Source organism: Euwallacea fornicatus, chromosome 9, assembly GCF_040115645.1.
Source record: "Euwallacea fornicatus isolate EFF26 chromosome 9, ASM4011564v1, whole genome shotgun sequence".
NCBI classification, from domain to species: domain Eukaryota; kingdom Metazoa; phylum Arthropoda; class Insecta; order Coleoptera; family Curculionidae; genus Euwallacea; species Euwallacea fornicatus.
In genome coordinates, this window is record NC_089549.1 from 1 (window position 1) to 27,198 (window position 27,198).

General features: G+C 37.4%; 1 long non-coding RNA gene across 2 annotated transcripts; it reads right to left on the reverse strand.

The window, feature by feature from the left end:
• Positions 1-15,834: 15,834 nt before the first annotated feature.
• Positions 15,835-26,907, reverse strand: LOC136341102 (uncharacterized). Of its 2 annotated transcripts, none has more exons than XR_010732441.1 (4): positions 26,260-26,907; positions 24,835-25,040; positions 16,420-17,608; positions 15,835-16,141 (listed from the first exon to the last, which is right to left on the reverse strand). It is a non-coding gene; the product is annotated as an uncharacterized lncRNA (long non-coding RNA). The 2 variants fall into 2 exon arrangements; XR_010732442.1 differs by having other exon boundaries at positions 15,835-16,165.
• Between the last annotated feature and the right edge of the window lie 291 nt (positions 26,908-27,198).

Genomic DNA, 27,198 nt, shown 5'->3' on the forward strand with positions numbered 1-27,198 from the left:
TCTAACCTGAACTAACCTGAACTAACCTGAACTAACCTGAACTAACCTGAACTAACCTGAACTAACCTGAACTAACCTGAACTAACCTGAACTAACCTGAACTAACCTGAACTAACCTGAACTAACCTGAACTAACCTGAACTAACCTGAACTAACCTGAACTAACCTGAACTAACCTGAACTAACCTGAACTAACCTGAACTAACCTGAACTAACCTGAACTAACCTGAACTAACCTGAACTAACCTGAACTAACCTGAACTAACCTGAACTAACCTGAACTAACCTGAACTAACCTGAACTAACCTGAACTAACCTGAACTAACCTGAACTAACCTGAACTAACCTGAACTAACCTGAACTAACCTGAACTAACCTGAACTAACCTGAACTAACCTGAACTAACCTGAACTAACCTGAACTAACCTGAACTAACCTGAACTAACCTGAACTAACCTGAACTAACCTGAACTAACCTGAACTAACCTGAACTAACCTGAACTAACCTGAACTAACCTGAACTAACCTGAACTAACCTGAACTAACCTGAACTAACCTGAACTAACCTGAACTAACCTGAACTAACCTGAACTAACCTGAACTAACCTGAACTAACCTGAACTAACCTGAACTAACCTGAACTAACCTGAACTAACCTGAACTAACCTGAACTAACCTGAACTAACCTGAACTAACCTGAACTAACCTGAACTAACCTGAACTAACCTGAACTAACCTGAACTAACCTGAACTAACCTGAACTAACCTGAACTAACCTGAACTAACCTGAACTAACCTGAACTAACCTGAACTAACCTGAACTAACCTGAACTAACCTGAACTAACCTGAACTAACCTGAACTAACCTGAACTAACCTGAACTAACCTGAACTAACCTGAACTAACCTGAACTAACCTGAACTAACCTGAACTAACCTGAACTAACCTGAACTAACCTGAACTAACCTGAACTAACCTGAACTAACCTGAACTAACCTGAACTAACCTGAACTAACCTGAACTAACCTGAACTAACCTGAACTAACCTGAACTAACCTGAACTAACCTGAACTAACCTGAACTAACCTGAACTAACCTGAACTAACCTGAACTAACCTGAACTAACCTGAACTAACCTGAACTAACCTGAACTAACCTGAACTAACCTGAACTAACCTGAACTAACCTGAACTAACCTGAACTAACCTGAACTAACCTGAACTAACCTGAACTAACCTGAACTAACCTGAACTAACCTGAACTAACCTGAACTAACCTGAACTAACCTGAACTAACCTGAACTAACCTGAACTAACCTGAACTAACCTGAACTAACCTGAACTAACCTGAACTAACCTGAACTAACCTGAACTAACCTGAACTAACCTGAACTAACCTGAACTAACCTGAACTAACCTGAACTAACCTGAACTAACCTGAACTAACCTGAACTAACCTGAACTAACCTGAACTAACCTGAACTAACCTGAACTAACCTGAACTAACCTGAACTAACCTGAACTAACCTGAACTAACCTGAACTAACCTGAACTAACCTGAACTAACCTGAACTAACCTGAACTAACCTGAACTAACCTGAACTAACCTGAACTAACCTGAACTAACCTGAACTAACCTGAACTAACCTGAACTAACCTGAACTAACCTGAACTAACCTGAACTAACCTGAACTAACCTGAACTAACCTGAACTAACCTGAACTAACCTGAACTAACCTGAACTAACCTGAACTAACCTGAACTAACCTGAACTAACCTGAACTAACCTGAACTAACCTGAACTAACCTGAACTAACCTGAACTAACCTGAACTAACCTGAACTAACCTGAACTAACCTGAACTAACCTGAACTAACCTGAACTAACCTGAACTAACCTGAACTAACCTGAACTAACCTGAACTAACCTGAACTAACCTGAACTAACCTGAACTAACCTGAACTAACCTGAACTAACCTGAACTAACCTGAACTAACCTGAACTAACCTGAACTAACCTGAACTAACCTGAACTAACCTGAACTAACCTGAACTAACCTGAACTAACCTGAACTAACCTGAACTAACCTGAACTAACCTGAACTAACCTGAACTAACCTGAACTAACCTGAACTAACCTGAACTAACCTGAACTAACCTGAACTAACCTGAACTAACCTGAACTAACCTGAACTAACCTGAACTAACCTGAACTAACCTGAACTAACCTGAACTAACCTGAACTAACCTGAACTAACCTGAACTAACCTGAACTAACCTGAACTAACCTGAACTAACCTGAACTAACCTGAACTAACCTGAACTAACCTGAACTAACCTGAACTAACCTGAACTAACCTGAACTAACCTGAACTAACCTGAACTAACCTGAACTAACCTGAACTAACCTGAACTAACCTGAACTAACCTGAACTAACCTGAACTAACCTGAACTAACCTGAACTAACCTGAACTAACCTGAACTAACCTGAACTAACCTGAACTAACCTGAACTAACCTGAACTAACCTGAACTAACCTGAACTAACCTGAACTAACCTGAACTAACCTGAACTAACCTGAACTAACCTGAACTAACCTGAACTAACCTGAACTAACCTGAACTAACCTGAACTAACCTGAACTAACCTGAACTAACCTGAACTAACCTGAACTAACCTGAACTAACCTGAACTAACCTGAACTAACCTGAACTAACCTGAACTAACCTGAACTAACCTGAACTAACCTGAACTAACCTGAACTAACCTGAACTAACCTGAACTAACCTGAACTAACCTGAACTAACCTGAACTAACCTGAACTAACCTGAACTAACCTGAACTAACCTGAACTAACCTGAACTAACCTGAACTAACCTGAACTAACCTGAACTAACCTGAACTAACCTGAACTAACCTGAACTAACCTGAACTAACCTGAACTAACCTGAACTAACCTGAACTAACCTGAACTAACCTGAACTAACCTGAACTAACCTGAACTAACCTGAACTAACCTGAACTAACCTGAACTAACCTGAACTAACCTGAACTAACCTGAACTAACCTGAACTAACCTGAACTAACCTGAACTAACCTGAACTAACCTGAACTAACCTGAACTAACCTGAACTAACCTGAACTAACCTGAACTAACCTGAACTAACCTGAACTAACCTGAACTAACCTGAACTAACCTGAACTAACCTGAACTAACCTGAACTAACCTGAACTAACCTGAACTAACCTGAACTAACCTGAACTAACCTGAACTAACCTGAACTAACCTGAACTAACCTGAACTAACCTGAACTAACCTGAACTAACCTGAACTAACCTGAACTAACCTGAACTAACCTGAACTAACCTGAACTAACCTGAACTAACCTGAACTAACCTGAACTAACCTGAACTAACCTGAACTAACCTGAACTAACCTGAACTAACCTGAACTAACCTGAACTAACCTGAACTAACCTGAACTAACCTGAACTAACCTGAACTAACCTGAACTAACCTGAACTAACCTGAACTAACCTGAACTAACCTGAACTAACCTGAACTAACCTGAACTAACCTGAACTAACCTGAACTAACCTGAACTAACCTGAACTAACCTGAACTAACCTGAACTAACCTGAACTAACCTGAACTAACCTGAACTAACCTGAACTAACCTGAACTAACCTGAACTAACCTGAACTAACCTGAACTAACCTGAACTAACCTGAACTAACCTGAACTAACCTGAACTAACCTGAACTAACCTGAACTAACCTGAACTAACCTGAACTAACCTGAACTAACCTGAACTAACCTGAACTAACCTGAACTAACCTGAACTAACCTGAACTAACCTGAACTAACCTGAACTAACCTGAACTAACCTGAACTAACCTGAACTAACCTGAACTAACCTGAACTAACCTGAACTAACCTGAACTAACCTGAACTAACCTGAACTAACCTGAACTAACCTGAACTAACCTGAACTAACCTGAACTAACCTGAACTAACCTGAACTAACCTGAACTAACCTGAACTAACCTGAACTAACCTGAACTAACCTGAACTAACCTGAACTAACCTGAACTAACCTGAACTAACCTGAACTAACCTGAACTAACCTGAACTAACCTGAACTAACCTGAACTAACCTGAACTAACCTGAACTAACCTGAACTAACCTGAACTAACCTGAACTAACCTGAACTAACCTGAACTAACCTGAACTAACCTGAACTAACCTGAACTAACCTGAACTAACCTGAACTAACCTGAACTAACCTGAACTAACCTGAACTAACCTGAACTAACCTGAACTAACCTGAACTAACCTGAACTAACCTGAACTAACCTGAACTAACCTGAACTAACCTGAACTAACCTGAACTAACCTGAACTAACCTGAACTAACCTGAACTAACCTGAACTAACCTGAACTAACCTGAACTAACCTGAACTAACCTGAACTAACCTGAACTAACCTGAACTAACCTGAACTAACCTGAACTAACCTGAACTAACCTGAACTAACCTGAACTAACCTGAACTAACCTGAACTAACCTGAACTAACCTGAACTAACCTGAACTAACCTGAACTAACCTGAACTAACCTGAACTAACCTGAACTAACCTGAACTAACCTGAACTAACCTGAACTAACCTGAACTAACCTGAACTAACCTGAACTAACCTGAACTAACCTGAACTAACCTGAACTAACCTGAACTAACCTGAACTAACCTGAACTAACCTGAACTAACCTGAACTAACCTGAACTAACCTGAACTAACCTGAACTAACCTGAACTAACCTGAACTAACCTGAACTAACCTGAACTAACCTGAACTAACCTGAACTAACCTGAACTAACCTGAACTAACCTGAACTAACCTGAACTAACCTGAACTAACCTGAACTAACCTGAACTAACCTGAACTAACCTGAACTAACCTGAACTAACCTGAACTAACCTGAACTAACCTGAACTAACCTGAACTAACCTGAACTAACCTGAACTAACCTGAACTAACCTGAACTAACCTGAACTAACCTGAACTAACCTGAACTAACCTGAACTAACCTGAACTAACCTGAACTAACCTGAACTAACCTGAACTAACCTGAACTAACCTGAACTAACCTGAACTAACCTGAACTAACCTGAACTAACCTGAACTAACCTGAACTAACCTGAACTAACCTGAACTAACCTGAACTAACCTGAACTAACCTGAACTAACCTGAACTAACCTGAACTAACCTGAACTAACCTGAACTAACCTGAACTAACCTGAACTAACCTGAACTAACCTGAACTAACCTGAACTAACCTGAACTAACCTGAACTAACCTGAACTAACCTGAACTAACCTGAACTAACCTGAACTAACCTGAACTAACCTGAACTAACCTGAACTAACCTGAACTAACCTGAACTAACCTGAACTAACCTGAACTAACCTGAACTAACCTGAACTAACCTGAACTAACCTGAACTAACCTGAACTAACCTGAACTAACCTGAACTAACCTGAACTAACCTGAACTAACCTGAACTAACCTGAACTAACCTGAACTAACCTGAACTAACCTGAACTAACCTGAACTAACCTGAACTAACCTGAACTAACCTGAACTAACCTGAACTAACCTGAACTAACCTGAACTAACCTGAACTAACCTGAACTAACCTGAACTAACCTGAACTAACCTGAACTAACCTGAACTAACCTGAACTAACCTGAACTAACCTGAACTAACCTGAACTAACCTGAACTAACCTGAACTAACCTGAACTAACCTGAACTAACCTGAACTAACCTGAACTAACCTGAACTAACCTGAACTAACCTGAACTAACCTGAACTAACCTGAACTAACCTGAACTAACCTGAACTAACCTGAACTAACCTGAACTAACCTGAACTAACCTGAACTAACCTGAACTAACCTGAACTAACCTGAACTAACCTGAACTAACCTGAACTAACCTGAACTAACCTGAACTAACCTGAACTAACCTGAACTAACCTGAACTAACCTGAACTAACCTGAACTAACCTGAACTAACCTGAACTAACCTGAACTAACCTGAACTAACCTGAACTAACCTGAACTAACCTGAACTAACCTGAACTAACCTGAACTAACCTGAACTAACCTGAACTAACCTGAACTAACCTGAACTAACCTGAACTAACCTGAACTAACCTGAACTAACCTGAACTAACCTGAACTAACCTGAACTAACCTGAACTAACCTGAACTAACCTGAACTAACCTGAACTAACCTGAACTAACCTGAACTAACCTGAACTAACCTGAACTAACCTGAACTAACCTGAACTAACCTGAACTAACCTGAACTAACCTGAACTAACCTGAACTAACCTGAACTAACCTGAACTAACCTGAACTAACCTGAACTAACCTGAACTAACCTGAACTAACCTGAACTAACCTGAACTAACCTGAACTAACCTGAACTAACCTGAACTAACCTGAACTAACCTGAACTAACCTGAACTAACCTGAACTAACCTGAACTAACCTGAACTAACCTGAACTAACCTGAACTAACCTGAACTAACCTGAACTAACCTGAACTAACCTGAACTAACCTGAACTAACCTGAACTAACCTGAACTAACCTGAACTAACCTGAACTAACCTGAACTAACCTGAACTAACCTGAACTAACCTGAACTAACCTGAACTAACCTGAACTAACCTGAACTAACCTGAACTAACCTGAACTAACCTGAACTAACCTGAACTAACCTGAACTAACCTGAACTAACCTGAACTAACCTGAACTAACCTGAACTAACCTGAACTAACCTGAACTAACCTGAACTAACCTGAACTAACCTGAACTAACCTGAACTAACCTGAACTAACCTGAACTAACCTGAACTAACCTGAACTAACCTGAACTAACCTGAACTAACCTGAACTAACCTGAACTAACCTGAACTAACCTGAACTAACCTGAACTAACCTGAACTAACCTGAACTAACCTGAACTAACCTGAACTAACCTGAACTAACCTGAACTAACCTGAACTAACCTGAACTAACCTGAACTAACCTGAACTAACCTGAACTAACCTGAACTAACCTGAACTAACCTGAACTAACCTGAACTAACCTGAACTAACCTGAACTAACCTGAACTAACCTGAACTAACCTGAACTAACCTGAACTAACCTGAACTAACCTGAACTAACCTGAACTAACCTGAACTAACCTGAACTAACCTGAACTAACCTGAACTAACCTGAACTAACCTGAACTAACCTGAACTAACCTGAACTAACCTGAACTAACCTGAACTAACCTGAACTAACCTGAACTAACCTGAACTAACCTGAACTAACCTGAACTAACCTGAACTAACCTGAACTAACCTGAACTAACCTGAACTAACCTGAACTAACCTGAACTAACCTGAACTAACCTGAACTAACCTGAACTAACCTGAACTAACCTGAACTAACCTGAACTAACCTGAACTAACCTGAACTAACCTGAACTAACCTGAACTAACCTGAACTAACCTGAACTAACCTGAACTAACCTGAACTAACCTGAACTAACCTGAACTAACCTGAACTAACCTGAACTAACCTGAACTAACCTGAACTAACCTGAACTAACCTGAACTAACCTGAACTAACCTGAACTAACCTGAACTAACCTGAACTAACCTGAACTAACCTGAACTAACCTGAACTAACCTGAACTAACCTGAACTAACCTGAACTAACCTGAACTAACCTGAACTAACCTGAACTAACCTGAACTAACCTGAACTAACCTGAACTAACCTGAACTAACCTGAACTAACCTGAACTAACCTGAACTAACCTGAACTAACCTGAACTAACCTGAACTAACCTGAACTAACCTGAACTAACCTGAACTAACCTGAACTAACCTGAACTAACCTGAACTAACCTGAACTAACCTGAACTAACCTGAACTAACCTGAACTAACCTGAACTAACCTGAACTAACCTGAACTAACCTGAACTAACCTGAACTAACCTGAACTAACCTGAACTAACCTGAACTAACCTGAACTAACCTGAACTAACCTGAACTAACCTGAACTAACCTGAACTAACCTGAACTAACCTGAACTAACCTGAACTAACCTGAACTAACCTGAACTAACCTGAACTAACCTGAACTAACCTGAACTAACCTGAACTAACCTGAACTAACCTGAACTAACCTGAACTAACCTGAACTAACCTGAACTAACCTGAACTAACCTGAACTAACCTGAACTAACCTGAACTAACCTGAACTAACCTGAACTAACCTGAACTAACCTGAACTAACCTGAACTAACCTGAACTAACCTGAACTAACCTGAACTAACCTGAACTAACCTGAACTAACCTGAACTAACCTGAACTAACCTGAACTAACCTGAACTAACCTGAACTAACCTGAACTAACCTGAACTAACCTGAACTAACCTGAACTAACCTGAACTAACCTGAACTAACCTGAACTAACCTGAACTAACCTGAACTAACCTGAACTAACCTGAACTAACCTGAACTAACCTGAACTAACCTGAACTAACCTGAACTAACCTGAACTAACCTGAACTAACCTGAACTAACCTGAACTAACCTGAACTAACCTGAACTAACCTGAACTAACCTGAACTAACCTGAACTAACCTGAACTAACCTGAACTAACCTGAACTAACCTGAACTAACCTGAACTAACCTGAACTAACCTGAACTAACCTGAACTAACCTGAACTAACCTGAACTAACCTGAACTAACCTGAACTAACCTGAACTAACCTGAACTAACCTGAACTAACCTGAACTAACCTGAACTAACCTGAACTAACCTGAACTAACCTGAACTAACCTGAACTAACCTGAACTAACCTGAACTAACCTGAACTAACCTGAACTAACCTGAACTAACCTGAACTAACCTGAACTAACCTGAACTAACCTGAACTAACCTGAACTAACCTGAACTAACCTGAACTAACCTGAACTAACCTGAACTAACCTGAACTAACCTGAACTAACCTGAACTAACCTGAACTAACCTGAACTAACCTGAACTAACCTGAACTAACCTGAACTAACCTGAACTAACCTGAACTAACCTGAACTAACCTGAACTAACCTGAACTAACCTGAACTAACCTGAACTAACCTGAACTAACCTGAACTAACCTGAACTAACCTGAACTAACCTGAACTAACCTGAACTAACCTGAACTAACCTGAACTAACCTGAACTAACCTGAACTAACCTGAACTAACCTGAACTAACCTGAACTAACCTGAACTAACCTGAACTAACCTGAACTAACCTGAACTAACCTGAACTAACCTGAACTAACCTGAACTAACCTGAACTAACCTGAACTAACCTGAACTAACCTGAACTAACCTGAACTAACCTGAACTAACCTGAACTAACCTGAACTAACCTGAACTAACCTGAACTAACCTGAACTAACCTGAACTAACCTGAACTAACCTGAACTAACCTGAACTAACCTGAACTAACCTGAACTAACCTGAACTAACCTGAACTAACCTGAACTAACCTGAACTAACCTGAACTAACCTGAACTAACCTGAACTAACCTGAACTAACCTGAACTAACCTGAACTAACCTGAACTAACCTGAACTAACCTGAACTAACCTGAACTAACCTGAACTAACCTGAACTAACCTGAACTAACCTGAACTAACCTGAACTAACCTGAACTAACCTGAACTAACCTGAACTAACCTGAACTAACCTGAACTAACCTGAACTAACCTGAACTAACCTGAACTAACCTGAACTAACCTGAACTAACCTGAACTAACCTGAACTAGTATATTTTGTAAATTATTCTATCAGTTAGAATAATTCTAAATATTTTTAATTTTTTGACATGGATTCGTTTCTATTTTTCCATTTTCTGAACTAACCTGAGCTATTTCTTTTTTTTTAAAACTAACCCGGGTTGTTTTGTGTTTTCTGAACTAACCTGACTTACTTTCAGTTTGTTTTTCTTACCAACCCGGGCTCTTAATACTAAATAAAACAACTGTAGATATTTTCATTGTTTCTTCTTATTTCAAATATACAATTCCACAAAACAACAAACAAATCAAATGAATAAAAACAATACAAATGAATAAAAACAATACAAAAGAAAAAACACATATATAAAATTAAAAATGATTATAAAAGCCAATAAAAAGATTAGTAAAGGATGAAGAATCAAATCTAAAATTAAAAAAAAAAAGAAATGAAAAAGAAATAAAGAAGAAGATAAAATAAAGAAAAGAAACAATAAAACAAATAAACAAAGATAAAGATGAAAATAAAAATAAAGAAAATAAGAATTAAAAAAAAAATGAATAAAATAGATAAAGAAAAAATAAATAAATAAATATTAAAAGTGAAAAAGGAATGAGAATAACAAATAAAACAATTAAGAAAGGAACATGAATAATAAGAAAACGAAAGAACAAAATAACAATTAAAAAATGAAAAACGAATGAGAATAACAAATAAAAAAAATTAAGAAAGGAACATGAATAAGAAAACGAAATAAAAAAAATAAACATAAAATGAACAATGAAAAAAGTAAAGAAAAAAAGATATAGAAACGAAATTATAAAAATTAAACATGATAAAAAAGAAAGAGAATAAAAAATAAAGTAAAGAAAATTAATAATAAAAAAATTGAAGCTAAAAGAAAGAAAACAAAAATAAAGAAACTGAATGATAAAAAAATTAAAAAATAAATGAATATTAAAAACCAAAGAGAAAAAAATAAAGATAAAATAAAAAGAAATGATAGAAAAATAATAAAAAATAAAAATGAAAAAGAGAAAAAACTAATGAATAAAAATAAAGAAAAAATAGGTAGCAACAAATAAAAAATGATCAAGAGAAAACAATACATTTAAAAAAAATGATAATAAAACTGAAAGAGAAAAAATTAAAAATAAAGAAAAAAATAAGAATTGAAAAATAAAAAATGATATTAATAAAAGAGGAAAAAAATTTTAAAAAACCGTTCTGTTAGAGGAGCCATCTTAAACTGATATATTTTCTGAGGTAACTTGTGAATCTAAATTATTATGACGATGAAGAAATTCGAACAAATATAAATAAACGACCGGGTGAATTGTTAGAGAGCCGAACGATCGAAAAAATTAGAAAAGAAAAAGTTACTAGGAAAACGTGTACTTTAGCTCCCATTTTTTCATTTCCCGAACCTTCACGAATAATGACTAACCCGAAAAATGCTTAATCTAAACTTAAATACAGGGTCGTTCACGCCATATCAGATACTCTGTGGAAAAATTCAAGCGAAAGCTCGAGAATCGGGCAGGAAAAAGCTGGCTATCGCAACAACGAAGTCAGGCACCACCGTCGGAGCTAGGAGGCTACTCGAGTTCCTTTACAGGAACGAAACCGAGGACGTGTGCATCTTCGGAGTGCCCACAAGAAAGGGCAAAACAGAAAAGAAAACTTTCGCCGCCACCGCTGGGCAAGGAACGCCTATGCAGGTGGATGACAACGAGGCGAAAATTATGGAGGAAAAACGGCAACGAGGCGTCTGGGCTAATAAGAAAAGAACAGACACAATTAAAATTAAACTGCAGGCGGGACAAGATTACGTCAAAGTTGTGAAAACGCTAAAGAGCGAGATAAACTTGGAAGAAGTCGGGGTTAAGGTTAAGAGCCTCAGAACCAACAAAGAAGGCGTGATCCAAGTTGGAATCGAGGGCAAGGATGAAGGGAAAAATAAATTCCTGGACCTCATCAAGGAAAAGACCAAAGAGGTCGGCGAGTCCGAACTCGTCACCAGGTCCAAAACGATATTCGTCAGAGATCTGGACGAGAGCGTTGAAGAAACGGAGATCGTGCAAGCCCTAAATGTGGCTGGCAACGTAGAAGTGGCCAGGGACGTCAAAATCGGATTGGCCAAAAAATCAAACAGGGCCGGTTTAAAACACGCCTTTGTGAGATTGCCCATAGAGGCGGCCAACAAGATCCTCACAAAGGGTCACATAAGAGTGGGGTGGTCCAAATGCAGGGTGGAAGAAGCGGATTCCCCACTTAGATGCTACAAATGTAGCAGATACGGGCATAGCTCGAAGAAATGCACGGTGAAAGACACAATGGAGGGAAAATGCCTGAACTGTTCCGAAAAAGGACATCAGGCAAAGAATTGCCAAAACCCCCCAAAATGTTACGCCTGCTACAAGGAAGGGGGAAATAATGACAACGTGGACCACAAGGCCCAAAGCGTCCAATGCCCGGAGTACAAGAACGCCGTGCAGGAATGGAGGAGGACTCTTAAGACCAGACAGCGCTAAATAACACGTAATGCAGCACGACACCATAGTAACGACGAACCAACGAGCTCGAAGAGATGGAAACAGAGTCCTGAAAGTCGTGCAGTTAAACTTCAATCGAAGTCGAACTGCACACGACCTCATGGACAAATACATGGAGGACGAAAAAATAGACGCAGTAATAGGATGCGAGCAGAATCGGAAATTGGACAATCTCGACGTCGAGGACGACGCGAGAGACTGCTTCATCAAGTTGAGAAACATAAAACTCGTCGACTCCAAACATACGAACTCTGGTTTTACGTACGTAATCACACAGAATGTGATGCTGCTGTCGTGTTATTTTTCCCCGAACGGGACGGACCCAGGATTCGCCTCGTTGCTGGATGAGATATCGACGCATATCAAGATGCATAGGAATAAAAGGATACTCATAGGGGGGGATCTGAATGCCAAGACGCCCGTAATAGGATCGACGACGACGATATCAAATGCAAGAGGAGTAATCCTGGAAAATTGGATATACTCGAACGACTTGATTGTTTACAATGAAGGAAATGCACCGACGTTCGTCAGGAAAACGGGCACATCAATAGTGGACATCACCCTAGGAAACAACAAATTAGGAAACCGAGTCGAGAACTGGAAGGTTCTGGAGGATATGGAAAATCATAGTGATCACCGATCCATCCGATATGACGTAGTCATGATACAAGGAAGTGACACGATAGAGGAGGGGGACAACGAGGGAAAATTCGGAAAAAGATGGGTGCTGACCGATAGGAACAGAATAAGATTCGAAGAAGCAGTACCGCATCTGTTCGGTCAACAATATGACAATGAAACGGTAGCAGAGGTGACTGGAAAAATCACGCAACTCTGCGACAAACACCTGGGAGGAGGTGCCAAGGGAAGGAAACATCCCCCTCCCGTCTATTGGTGGTCGGAAACGATCAGGAAAAAGAGAGAGGACTGCGTTCGGGCGAAGAGAAAGCTCGCCCGAATTAAGTCAAAGATCAGCAAGCGAGATAATAACGCTGACAAACAAAAAGGAAGGCTAGCCATCGAGCGGGCCGTCGAGGAGTACAAGACCCGCAAGAAAGAACTAAGACGGGAAATAGGAAAAAACAAAACGCAGAAATGGAAGGAACTCTGCGCGGAATTGGAGGATGACGTCTGGGGAAAGGCGTATCAAATAGCCACGAAACGGCTGAAGATAGGACGTTTTAGGATCCAGTCTGTAGAAGAGATAAACAGACAGATAGAGGCACTCTTCCCGAGACGGCCTAAAATACAATGGGAAAGGGAGAAGCAAGTGGAAAATGACGGTAAACGCACTGATTGTGCAGAAATCGTCATTTCAGAATTGGAGCGGGCCCTGGGGAACGTCAATCGAAAGAAGGCGCCAGGGCCGGACGGAATAACGACTGAAATTTTCCTGACAGTCGCCAAGGAGCACAAAAACTTCCTTCTGGGACTGTACGACAAAGTTTTCAAGGAGGAAAACTTTCCCGAACCTTGGAAAATAGCCAAACTGGTCCTTATCGAAAAACCGAGGAAGGACGGAGACGATGGAAACGTCAAGAAATACAGACCGATATGTCTGATAAACACGATAGGGAAAGTCTTCGAGAAAATCATCTGTGAAAGACTACAAAAGGAACTGGAGGATAACGACTTGATCTCGGATCGGCAGTTCGGCTTCCGCAAAGGGAAATCGACCGTGGACGCCATGATGAAAATCAAGAAAATCACCGAAGATGTGAATAAGAAGTGCGTAAAAGACAGAGATTTCTGCGCGATGGTCTGTTTGGACATCGAGAACGCCTTCAATTCGGCACCTTGGGACGGCATAGTGGCCGCCTTGGAAAGGAAAAAAATCAGTCGACGACTGATAAACCTGGTGAAATCTTACTTGGAAGATCGTAAGATAGTGACGGAAGATGGCAAGATACACGAAGTGAGCTGCGGCGTGCCACAGGGATCGGTATTGGGCCCGACGCTGTGGAACGTCTATTACGACGACATCCTCAGGACCAGAGTCGCACCAGGAACGGAACTGGTAGCGTACGCAGACGATCTGTCAATAGTGGTGAGAGGGAAAAACCGCAACACATTGCATGGGCGAATCGAACAGTCGGTAAGCAGAATCGTCAAAAACATGGAGGAAAAGGGACTGAGGGTGGCCAAACAAAAAACGGAGATGGTCCTATTGGCCGGAAGAAGGAAAATCAAAAAATTCTCCTTCAAAATTGACGGAGAAACCGTTCGAAGTCGAGAACACGTGAAAGTACTCGGAGTGTACTTCGGAAGAGATGCGAACTTCGGCGTGCACGTCCGGAAAGTGACGGAAAAGACGCACAGGACAATCAACGCCCTGGTCGGTCTGATGCCACACACAGGAGGGAGCGGCAACGCCGCGACAAGAAAGAAACTCTTGGCATCGGTGGCACTGTCTACGGTTTTGTACGCAGCACCGATATGGGGACACGTAATGAAGAAGAAAACCTACTCGGGTATGCTGAGTAGGATAAACAGGAGACTCGCGATCGGTGCGATTCAAGCGTACAGAACGATCTCGCTGGAGTCCGCTGAGACTCTAGCAGGAATGCCACCCTTGGATCTGCTGGTGGAAGAAAGAACAACGGTACAGCAGCGAGGACCGCAGGCTAAAAAAGAAGCCAGAGAAAAAACATATGAAAGCTGGCAACGTAGGTGGGACCGATACCAGGGACACGCAAAAACGTTCGTGAAAGACGTCAAAGCGTGGAGCACGAGGAAGTATGGAAACATGAGCCATTACGTCACTCAAGCCATGAGCGGACACGGGTCGTTCGGCACATATCTGAAGAAGATAGGCAAGGCCGACGACGACGAATGTTGGTTCTGTACAAACACAGACAATCCGGAGCACACGGTTTTCGAATGTAAACAATTCGAAAACCATAGAGAATCCGCGAAACAGAAGTGCGGAACCAATGTAACAAAGGAAAATGTGGCCGAACTGCTTCTTAAAGATGAGGAGAACTGGAAGATCGTCACCGAGATGCTGCACGCCATAATGGCAGAAAAGTGCGAGCACGAAAGGAGACGGAAGAAGGAAAGGGAACAATCTGAACAAGATCCCCCCCGACAATAGCAGGCGGAAGAAAAAACCCGACACTGACGATTGGAAAAATAATCGATCAGACGTCGATGATGACCGCCTCCGCAAAGGACAGGACAAGCCGCCACTCGTCTGAAGGAATGCCATGACGGCGGTACCGGACGAGCAGTGCGAAGAAGAGGGGAGGTTTTTTAGTGGGTAGGCGTCTTCTTCTTCTCAGGAAGAGGAGGATGAATCCCACATAACCCGATCGCCAGACCACCAGATCGGGTACCTATGAAGGTTTTTCCTCCCCGCCAACAAAAAAAAAAAAAAAAAAAAAAAAAAAAAAAAAAAAAAAAGATACTCTGTGGAATGTATTGTAATCGACTTGAACGTTAGAGAGATTAAAATATTGAAGTTACGTTTTTACAAAATACTATGATGAGTTTTGAAATTACTGGAAAATTATTGTCAAATGGCGTGAACGATCTTGTACCTAGGATATTTCTTCTCTGTACGTGACGTGAATCGGCTGTGAGAAAATCTTCTTTCTGTTCTTGTTGAATCCTCCTTATCCACTGCAGAGTCTCGAAGTTATGTTGCTGTTGTTTTTTGTCTTTGTGCTGCTCCTATCGTCGTATCCTCCTCCTCCTCCTCCTCCTCTTTTTATATCCTTTGGTTAACCTAAAAAGGCTTGTAACATTTGTGCTGTTAAGGAAAAAAAAAAATTGGTGATGTATCGAAGGAATTATTTATTGTTAAAAGGACGAGTGCCTATTTTTTTAAATGAAAAATTTAGTTTTTAATGTAATGTAATACACACTTTGAATTTATTATAATATTTTTTCTGACTGCATTCTAACAACAATTGACGAGGCCCTTCCTAAATTAATTCCCTGTATTATGTTGGAAATAAGCACTCGATATTCGAATACAAATCGACTTTAACTTTCTGTGCTTACCTTAGATTTTTTCTTCTCCACCGTGTTCCTGCTCCTTTTTACTTTGCTTACAAATTTACTTTAGTCGATAAAGAAAACTTCGATATGTCCCTGGCCCCCCTTGATCTTGTCATAGAGAACCCATGTAAAAAATATGTTATATGTAACTTGTTTGCTAAAGGGAGCAAATAATGCCCTCTTACCTCTTTGCTAGTAACTGAGACTGTTTCGAATCAAAGTTCTGGTCGAGCTAAACCTACCTACCTACTGAAAATGTGTTAAAGTGTGTCTTTTGTAAAAGCTAGATGTGTGAATCGATTGATGAGGAGCGAATTTAGGCAAATGTGGAAATTTTTGTCCAAAATTTCCCTGTACCACTTGCTTGCTTGCTCGTTAAGGTTCTTCGAGAACCTTAAACTTGAAGTTGGTGGTGCAATCTTCTTTCTAGGTCCCCAGGATTTGAGGTGCTCCGCCCTGTGAACCCTACGTTTTACCTATTTTAGCGAGTCGCCCCCTACCATTTGTAGGTGACACCCTCACTACCTCCAGCTTCGATAACCATATCGAGCCACTTCCCACTGGTGTGCCTCCTTGCTGCTGCCAAGTTTTCCTCTTCTTTGCCCTGTTGAAGTTTTATTTCGGGTTCTTACCTTGTGTACCTCGACGTCCCTCGACGTCCATTTTGAGCCCCCTTGTGTGAACGAACGATTCGAGGAGGATTTCGTGGACGACACGACGTACCTATATATTTTCACTTTCACTCTAAACGTTTGAATCTGCATCTTTCCTTTTGAAACTAGTGGATTGATTCGAGAACAAAGAAATAAGGAATGGCGAATTATTCCTTTGTTCTGTTGTGAGGATTCCCCGTTAACTTTCCGACTTGTGACCGTCGGCTCCCTCTGAGATTGCCCTCCGGTACTGCTCGTGTGCTCGTGCTCGCTTTTTTACGATTCGATACGATTGGATTGGATTGGGTGGTTCTACCGGTAAATCCCGGATGAAGGCAAAAGGAAGGGTCCGTTCTGTCCCGTACCTACTTTGGTGGCAGAAAAGGCAAAGACAGAAAAGTAGAAAAGTGGACTTACTCAGATGTAATCCTCCGAGAAAAGGCACTGATTCACTATTTCACTATTCACTCACTATTGTTCTGGCCACATTAAGTCGGTCCTCGCACTTGGCAACTTCAGCTTCAGCTTCAGATCCATCCCTGGAAAAGAAAGAAGGAAATGAGACAGATACCAATTCAAATCAGTTAGAATAATTCAAAATGTATTTTTCAATTTGGCGTGGATTCGTTTCTATTTTTCCATTTTCTGAACTAACCTGAGCTTTTTCTTTTTTTTGAACTAACCCGGGTTGTTTATTTTTTGTATTTCTGAACTAACCTGACTTATTTTCTTTTTTTTTTCTTACCAACCCGGGTTCTTAATACTAAGTAAAACAACTGGAGGCATTTTCATTGTTTCTTATTTCACACACACAATTCCACAAACAACAATAATTAAACAAATAACAATTAAAAAAACATAATAAAAAGAATATAAATAAAAGAAATATAACAAAAAAAAGTACAATAAAGATAAAATTTAAATAAATAAAAGAATAATAATAAAGAAAAAATGATAATGATAACGAAAGAATAAAAAAAAAAAAAAAAAATTAAAGAATGTTAAAAATATAAATAAAGAAATTAAAATGAATTAAAAAACAATTAAACACACAAAAATGATAAAAGAAAAAGAATAAAAAGCATTAAGAAATGAAAATAATCAATTAAAAACACTAAAGAAAAAAATGATTTAAAAAAAAAAATTGAATAAAAAAAATTAAGGAACGAAAGTTAAAAATCTAAATAAAGAAAAACAAATGAATAAAAAAATAAAGACAATAAGAATTAAAAAAAAAAGATACAAAAAGAAAGAATAAAAATTAAGAAACGAAAATAAACAATGAAAAAAGTAAAGAGAAAAAAAGAAAATAGCAATTAAAAAATGAAAAACGAATGAGAACAAAAAAATAAAAATTAAGGAACATGAATAATAAGAAAACGAAGGAACAAAATAACAATTAAGAAATGAAAAATGAATGAGAATAAAAAATAAATGAAGAAAGGAACATGAATAATAAGAAAACGAAGAAACAAAATAACAATTAAAAAATGAAAAACGAATGAGAATAACAAATAAAAAAATTAAGAGAGGAACATGAATAATAAGAAAACGAAAGAAATAAAAATGAACAATTAAAAAATGAAAAGAGGATGAGAATAAAAAACAAAAGAAAATGAACAATTAAAAAGGTAAAGAAAAAGATTATAAAAACGAAAGAACAAAATAACAATTAAAAAATGAAAAAAGAATGAGAATAACAAATAAAACAATTAAGAAAGGAACATGAACAATAAGAAAACGAAATAAAAAAAAATAAAGAACATAAAATGAACAATGAAAAAAGTAAAGAAGAATAGATAATAAAAACGAAAGCGGAAAATATAAAAATTAAACATGACAAAAAAGAAAGAGAATAAAAAATAAAGTAAAGAAAATTGATAATAAAAAAATTGAAGAAAAAAGAAAGAAAACAAAGTTAAAGAAAAATAAATGAATATTAAAAACCAAAGAGAAAAAAATAAAAATATTTAAAATAAAAAGAAATGATAGATAAAGAAAAAGAATGAAATATAAAAATTAGAAAGAGGAAAAATTAAGAAAACAATAAGTAGCAACAAATAAAAAATGATCGAGAGAAAACAATAAATTAAAAAAAATGATAATAACACTGAAAGAAAAAAAAATAAGGATTAAAAAATAAAAGATGATAAAAAAGAAAGAGAAAAAAATTAATATAAAGAAAAAGAGTAAAAAATAAAATAATAATTAAAAGAAAGAAATAAGAAATTAAAAATATTAATATGTAATACAAATTATACAAATCAAATAAAAAATATGTATATGTAGCTTTCGTAAAGTAAAGTGACACGGGGTTAGTTATTAATTCACTCAAAACAACCAATAAACCTGCCACCTTGCAAGGATAGTGTTATATCTTATCCTTGGGCATATGTGGTATGTCACAAGCACCTATGAGTGTTCCCTTGGAAATGGACTAAACTTGTACTTGTAAAAGTAGATCGTTACGTTAAAAGATAAAGAGGAAACGTGGGAAGAATGTGGATGGTATGGCAGGTTTATTGGATGGGAAAAACAGATACCCGGGGAATGACTCCGACACCTTGCGAGGGGGCATTCCATTCTCAATCGTTGGCAAATAAAGAAGTCCCTCACAAACTTGTGTTTTTTTGTTTTCGCTATAAGAAGAAGTTTCTTTCTTCTGACATATATATGTCGGAGATTTTGTTAGTTCTTAAGTTTTTAATGTAAAATTTGAGTTAGCAATGAGGCTGAAGAACAGGTTAACGGGTTTATCGTGGAGATGAAGAGAACGTAGGACGAGGTCACTAGTCACTATTAACGACTCAATGAAGGGCCGTGTGTGAAGTTTCGGTCCGTGGGAAAACCAGGACCAGGACGAACGAGTACCGTTCCCTTGAGTCGAGAGGACCACGGGGAATGGGAATGGAAACTGTGAAGAAGGCAGTAATTAAAAAGAAGGGAAGTGAATTCGTTAGTCTTGCCTTACTATCCATTTACTTAATAAAACATTAAAATTATCAATGACATACATGTGTCGAAGTAATGTTAGCGATGTTCTCCGTCATTGATAATTTTTATGTTTTTTTTCGTATCGATTGATGGTATGATAAAAAAATAAAAACGAGGCTCACGAATTCACTACTGCTCGACGGCTACCTTCTTTTTTTGTTAATTATTGTCTTCTTCGCGGTTCCCATTCCATTTCCAATGGCACCTGTTCGTCCTGGTTTTCACGAATGGCCCTTATTGCCAACTCAAATTTTACATTTCTAGACTTGAGGACTGATAAATCTCCGACGTATATGTATATATACGGGGTTATTCAGATTCGACGCTCTTCGTTGAGATCCAAGTAACCGTGAGAGATACGAGGCGGGTTAAATGGGGGCGAAGTCGTACAATTTGGAATATTCCGAAAGGAACGTTATAATTGCCACTTTTCATCTTCTAGAAAATACTTAAGTCGTGTAAATATTTCCTGCAACCTGCAATTTGATGAAAAATGATTTTGCTAAGAGTGCTTTGAAAAACAAGAACGAGGATACTTTGTCGTGACGTTTTATTTATGTGTTTAAGAAAACGTTTATGTTTGATACGTCATTTCGTTAAAATTCAAAAAAGGTGGCGATTATAACGTGCCATTCGTTTTTAATTATTTTTTCGGATATCTCCGGAAGTAATGGGAATTTTCCTAAGCTCCCAATTGTACGACTTCGCCCCGATTTGACCCACCTCGTATCTCTTACGGTTCCTGAGATCTCAATGATGAGCGTCGAATCTGAATGATCCTGTGTGTAATACACTTACAAATCAAATGAAAAAAAAAACAAATTGAATAGTACGCCGTAATTCTAGATGAGTGAGACGAAAACAGATATCTTGAAATCGGAAAGAAGTGCTTACGACAAAAAAAATACATATATAGATCGTGCCAAACTTCGGGAGCGCGTTAGACGTGAAAAATAAATGTAAAAAAATTCTAATGTTATCCGATTTTCGTTTGTTCGCGAGTTATGGCGTAAATAGAAATTTTCTAACTAGGATTCTATTTACCATAAGTGTACTTTTGGTATTGGTGATATTGATGTATTATATTAATTGGCTTTCGAGGTCTTCAGACCTCACCCCACTACCCAACATTTACTATGATATCCAAACGTTAATTTATAATTTTTTTACGCCGTAACTTGTAAACAAACGAAAATCGGATAACGTTAGAATTTTCTTTTACTTTATTTTTCATGTCTAACACGCTCCCGAAGTTTGGCACGATCCTCCTGACTCATCCTATATACAATACAAATTATACAAATCAAATAAAAAAAACATTAATAAAAATATTTAAAAAAATACATATGTATGTCGGTGAATAATAGTGTTTGTGTCTATGTCTATGTCTATGTTCGGTCTTTAGGGCGTTTGTTTCTATGAAAAGGGGTGAAGATACCGCGATCGGGATGGGACGAGAGTGGTCTGTGAATTCGTCGGTATCGTATAATTAATTGTAGTCTGGTGCTTGGTGTCTTTTGTTGGTTAGTATGTATAAAAATTAAAAGAAATGATAAATTAAAGAAAAGGAAAAAATAATAATGGATAAAATAAAAATGGATCGTACGCGGTGATGATTCTAGATAAGTGAAACGAGCGAATATCCAAAATTTCACACTTAATTTTTTTTGGAGGTTCGAATTCTTTATTGGCAGTAAAAAAAAGTAATCAAATTCACAATAAATAATACCAAACTTATCTCGCGAACGCTAGAGTCCAATTTTATCAAATTTGTTAAAAAAAAAAAGTTACCGCTCCTTATGTTACGAAATGTGGAAAAAATTTTAAATGCACTTTCCCACAAAGATGGATTGGGCATGGTAGTGAAGTTAACTGGCTCGCCTGATCACCAGATTTTTTTTTGTGGAATCGTTGAAAAAAAAAGTAGTTTATGGTCGAGTACCGAAGACTTGAAAATTCGAATCAAAAACTCTTGTCGAAACTTTACGACTGAAATGCTGGAAAATACTAAACGATCGTTTCGTAAAAAACCGACGTCTGTTGGACTCATTTTTCTTGTGATAAATTTTAATTTACTACAAACTTAATAAAGTTTTATCAAATGTTTTTTTTAGTGTCTGTTATTATTGTGAATTTCGTTACTTTTAGCAAAAAAATGTTTCGAGGAAAAATATTTTTACTGCCGATAAAGAATTCGCATCTCCAAAAAAAAAATTGTTGTTACGTTTGAAAAAATGAAGTTGACCCCAAAAGACGGGTGTAGCTGACCTTAAAAAAACAAATTTACACTATAAAAAGTTGAAGCCCTGAAAATATAAAGAAGACTTCGTTTCAACATTTTTTTGTAGATCTTTCCGATTTCTAGATCTTTGCCTGTCCCACTTATCTAAAATCACCCTGTGTGTCGAAAATCGCGTAATGTATCGATCCGCTCCCGAACGATATTCCTGTTGATTACACTTTCTTTACCGTGTTAGTTTTTTAGTTAAAAGAAAAACGACGATGACACTTTAAAACCCTAGTTGGTATAAAGTCGCTAATCCTAAATTTCTAGAACCCTTTTTTGCTTGGTAAATATTTTTTTTTAACGTGAATTAGTTAACGGAGAATCGCGTAGATTGGGTTAATGTTAACTTTGAAGTCGACTCGTGTTATTTGCTTGTATGTACATTTTTTAAATATGTTTGTTTGAACTTCAAATTTAACTGAGATGTTCCGTGAATCTATGCGAGAAATATAAATAAATGTGTGTCGGCGACTTGACGTGTTTACGATAAATAGTTCAAAAACAATCCGAAATAGATCACTGATTTGGATGCTTTGGTTTTGGGTTTGGAAACAGAATAGAACCCGTCGTGTAAAACGAAACTAGAGAGGAAGATTAGAAAGAATGACCTGAGAGAAAAGACTACCGATTTCCTAGGAACAAAAAAAGAAAGAAAGGAGGAGTGATGGGTTGCGGTTTTTTCGTTGCGATTGTTCTAAAAATCTAGATTGGTGACTCAACACTACTAATACCCGTTGGTGGATTGCCGCTTAAAGTGTCTTAGTCGTTTCTTTTCGAATCGTGTAATCAACGGTATTATTCGAATGTCTTTTGAATTACTGAATTTACCCTGATGAAACCTTGCAGTGACGTATAGCTTTCAATTAAAAAAGAAAAAATAAAAATTACGTGAATTATATAAAAGTGAGAACTAATAGTCTCGTCCTTGCTGCTAGTACCCTTCGATATGAGTAGCTTTAAACCGTTTCATGAAAAGAATTAAAAGAAAAACCCGAAAATTATTATATTAACCTGACAAATGTAATTGTAACCCGAAAAGTGTAATAGTAACCCGAAAAATATAATAGTGACCTGGCAAATTAATAATAACCTGATAAATGTAATAGTAACCTGGCAAATGTGTGTGTATATGTATATTTTGAAACTACGTTCTCGACTTGAATATAAAAAAAAATGAAATCGTTCTGGTTCTGTTAGAGAAGGCATTTTAAACTGACATATTTTCTAAGATAACTTGTAAAGTAACTTGGGAATCTAAATTATTATGACGATGAAGAAATTCAAATAAATTAAGGACCGAATGAATTGTTAGCCGAACGATCGAAAAAATTATAAAAGAAAAAGTTACGAAGAAAACGTGTGCTTTGGCTCCTATTTTTTACGTTTCCCGAACCTTGGCGAATGTTAGATGTTAGCCTAATCGAGCTATGCGTCACTGCAAAATTTCGTTAAACTATGCCCGAGTTATTGTTGCAACAGTCACTTTTCGATTATCTATCTCCGGTTAGCCGAGGTTCGCCAACTAATACCAGTTCGCCAACTAATACCAGACGCTACACCGTGTATATGCGAAATACGTCTTGAGTGGGAGTTTTCGATTTGTGTCGCGATGTCAACTTCGAAAAGTTAAGAGAAATCTTTATGTGACGTTTCATATTTTTCCGAAATCTAAAAAACCACCAAAAATCCTACTATTCCTAAAATGCTGTGATTCTATTGTTATTGTTGTTGTTATTATTATTATATAAATCTTAAGTTCTACATGGAACATATTCATTCCTGTTTTTTATTCTCTTCTAGTTATATTTAGTAGGTGTAAAAGTTGTCTTTTTGTCTTGCTGTTTCGTATGGTTCAAAAACCCAATTTTTTATTTAAAAAAAAATATATTTTTTAAGTGAGTTTGTGAAGTGTTTCTTTTAATTCACATTAAAATTTCAAGTTAAAAAGTTCAAAACTATTTAAATGACCCTTAATGTGTGATATTTTGTAAAGATCGTGTTTTCGCTTAATCTTGTGGAAATGGACTGAACTTATATTAGTTAAAATGTCGCGATAGATAAAAGTTTGGCGTCTTGTCTAAAAAGTATGGAACGGAATGATTGTTTTGGAGTCGTAAAGAAGTCGTTTTTGATATTTCGGATTTCTGATAAATTTAACCTGAAGATTCGTATTAAGAAAAGAAAAAGAAAAAGAAAACTCCTACTTGAGACTCGCCCCTTGTGTGAGGGTGTGAGGGAGGATTATTCACCCGATCCGTTCTTTAAAAGTTTGTTGCTAACTCGAATGATGACTACCCCGAAAAATGCTTAATCTAAACTTAAATACAGGATCGTTCACGCCATATCAGATACTCTCTGGAATGTATTGTAATCGACTTGAACGTTAGAGAGATTAAAATATTGAAGTTACATTTTTACAAAATACTATGATGACTTTTGAAATTACTGGAAACTTGTTGTCAAATGGCGTGAACGATCTTGTACCTATGATATTTCTTCTCTGTAGGTGACGTGAATCGGCTGTGAGAAAATCTTCTTTCTGTTCTTGTTTAAATCCTCCTTATCCACTGTAGTCTCGAAGCTATGTAACTATGTTGCTACGTTGCTGTTGTTTTTTGTCTTTGTGCTGCTACTGCCGTCGTATTCTCCTCCTTCTCCTCCTCCTCATTTTTCTATATCCTTTGGTTAACCTAAAAAGGCTTGTATCAACAATTGTGCATTTACAAAACAAAAAGAAAAAAGTGAAGTATTGGAATTATTTCTTAATGCAAACTGTAAATCTACAGGGTGTTTGGTGTTTGGTACTTCGATGCAAACGATGCAAATATTTAAAGGAATGAAGAAGAGAATTAAAATTATTTTTTGAATGGACGTTTTGGTAATAATGTAGGTGATCTCACCTCCAGAATCAAATGTGTGTATTTACAGTGTGTTTCCTACATAATAATAGGTGAATTAGTAGTTAGGGGTTGGATTGTTCTTTGAGTAATTTTAAGTATTTTGTTCTTCAACAGTTTTAGGTAATTTTAAAATTAATTCATTTAAAATAATCCAGTGAGAAACTGTAGCTGTAAATTTTGATAAGTTTCTAATAAAACATTTTCCTTACCTTTAGGAAATACACTGTAAATAAATTTTAAAAGAAATATACATGTTGGGTGCAAGTTAAGTGATGTCATTAATTTTAAGAGAAGGTTCCTTCTCATATTTTCTCATATTTTATGAAAAAATGTTCATTTAAACCTGTCCCCTAATTTGCATTAGTTTTATTAATTGTGCGGTTTAGCCCTGATTTTTTTTAAATTATAGAGCTGTATAAACTACACATTTTCATCGAAAATGGAATCGTACCTTTGATAAACTTTTTACGGACTAACTCTAAAACAAATGAGTCAGTGTATGAACGTGTATATGTTTACCAAAACAATAATAATATACAAGTAAAAAATTCTCTCTACATTGAACTCTACTATATTTGAGTAGAAACTATCTACTTGTTGTAAATAATGGTTTTTGTTAAAATAGCTGTGTAAGAAATAAAAGGAAAGATCCTACACGTTATAATTTGTTTAAAGAAAAAATAATATCTATAAAAACTTGAAGTTAAAAAAATTATTCCTTTTATGTGTCTATATTTTACAGCTTCCTACGTTCCCTATAAAATTAAAAAAAAAACTAAATAACTAACCTTGAAGATGTTTTATTGTTAAAATGGATGAATGCCTACTTTTTCAATTAAAAAATTCAGTTATTAATGTAGTACACACTTTGTATAACTGTTGTATTTTGAATTTTAAATTAGTTCCCTGTATAGAGACCCTACTGCTGTATGATAGTAACCCTTTTTACTCGTACCTTGTTGGAAATAAGCACTCGATATTCAAATTAAAATCAAATTTCTGTGCTTACCTAGGATATTTTCTTCTCCGACAAGTTCTGCTCTCTGCTCCTTTTTACCTTGCTTACGCCAAATGCACCTTACGAATTTACCGAATGCCATTTCTGCTGCTAAAAAAGAGTTACTAAAAAATTATTAACAAATACCAACTCCCTGTTCCTGCTGACAGAGTCCATGTCGATGAAACTTCGATGTGTCCCTGGCCCCCCTTTGTCTTGTCAAAGTGAACCCGTGTATAAAACGTGTTCAGTGTTTGCTAAAGGGGGCAAACGATGACATCCTGCCTCTTCGTTGGTCACTCAGACTCTTTCGAGTCAAAGTTCTGGTCGAGCTAAACCTACCTACCTACTGAAAATGTATCAAAGTGTGTCTTTTGTAAAAGCTAGATGTGTGAATCGATTAATAAGGAGCGAATTTAGGCAAATGTGGAAATTTTTGCCCAAAATTGACCTGTACCCCTTGCTTACTTGCTCGTTAAGGTTCTTCGAGAACCTTAAACTTGAAGTTGGTGGTGCAATCTTCTTTCTAGGTCCCCAGGATTTGAGGTGCTACGCCCTGTGAACCCTACGTTTTACCTATTTTAGCGAGTCGCCCCCTACCGTTTGTAGGTGACACCCTCCCTACCTGCAGCCTCGATAACCATATCGAGCCACTTCCCAATGGTGTGCCCCCTTGCTGCTGCTAACCTGAACCAAATTTTCCTCTTCTCTGCTCTGTTAGTTTTATTTTGGGTTCTTACCTGATGTACCTTAACGCCCTTTTTCCGATCCTCCGTCTCGGCCCCCATTTTGCCCCCCATCCCATTTTGAACCCCCCGTTCTGTCGACGACGTTTTTGTCATCTTTATTCCCTCTAAACGTTTGAATCTGGATCGTTCCTCTTGAAATAAGTGGATTGATCCGTTTTTGATTCAAGAACAAGGAATTAATCCTTTGTTCGTTACGTTGTGA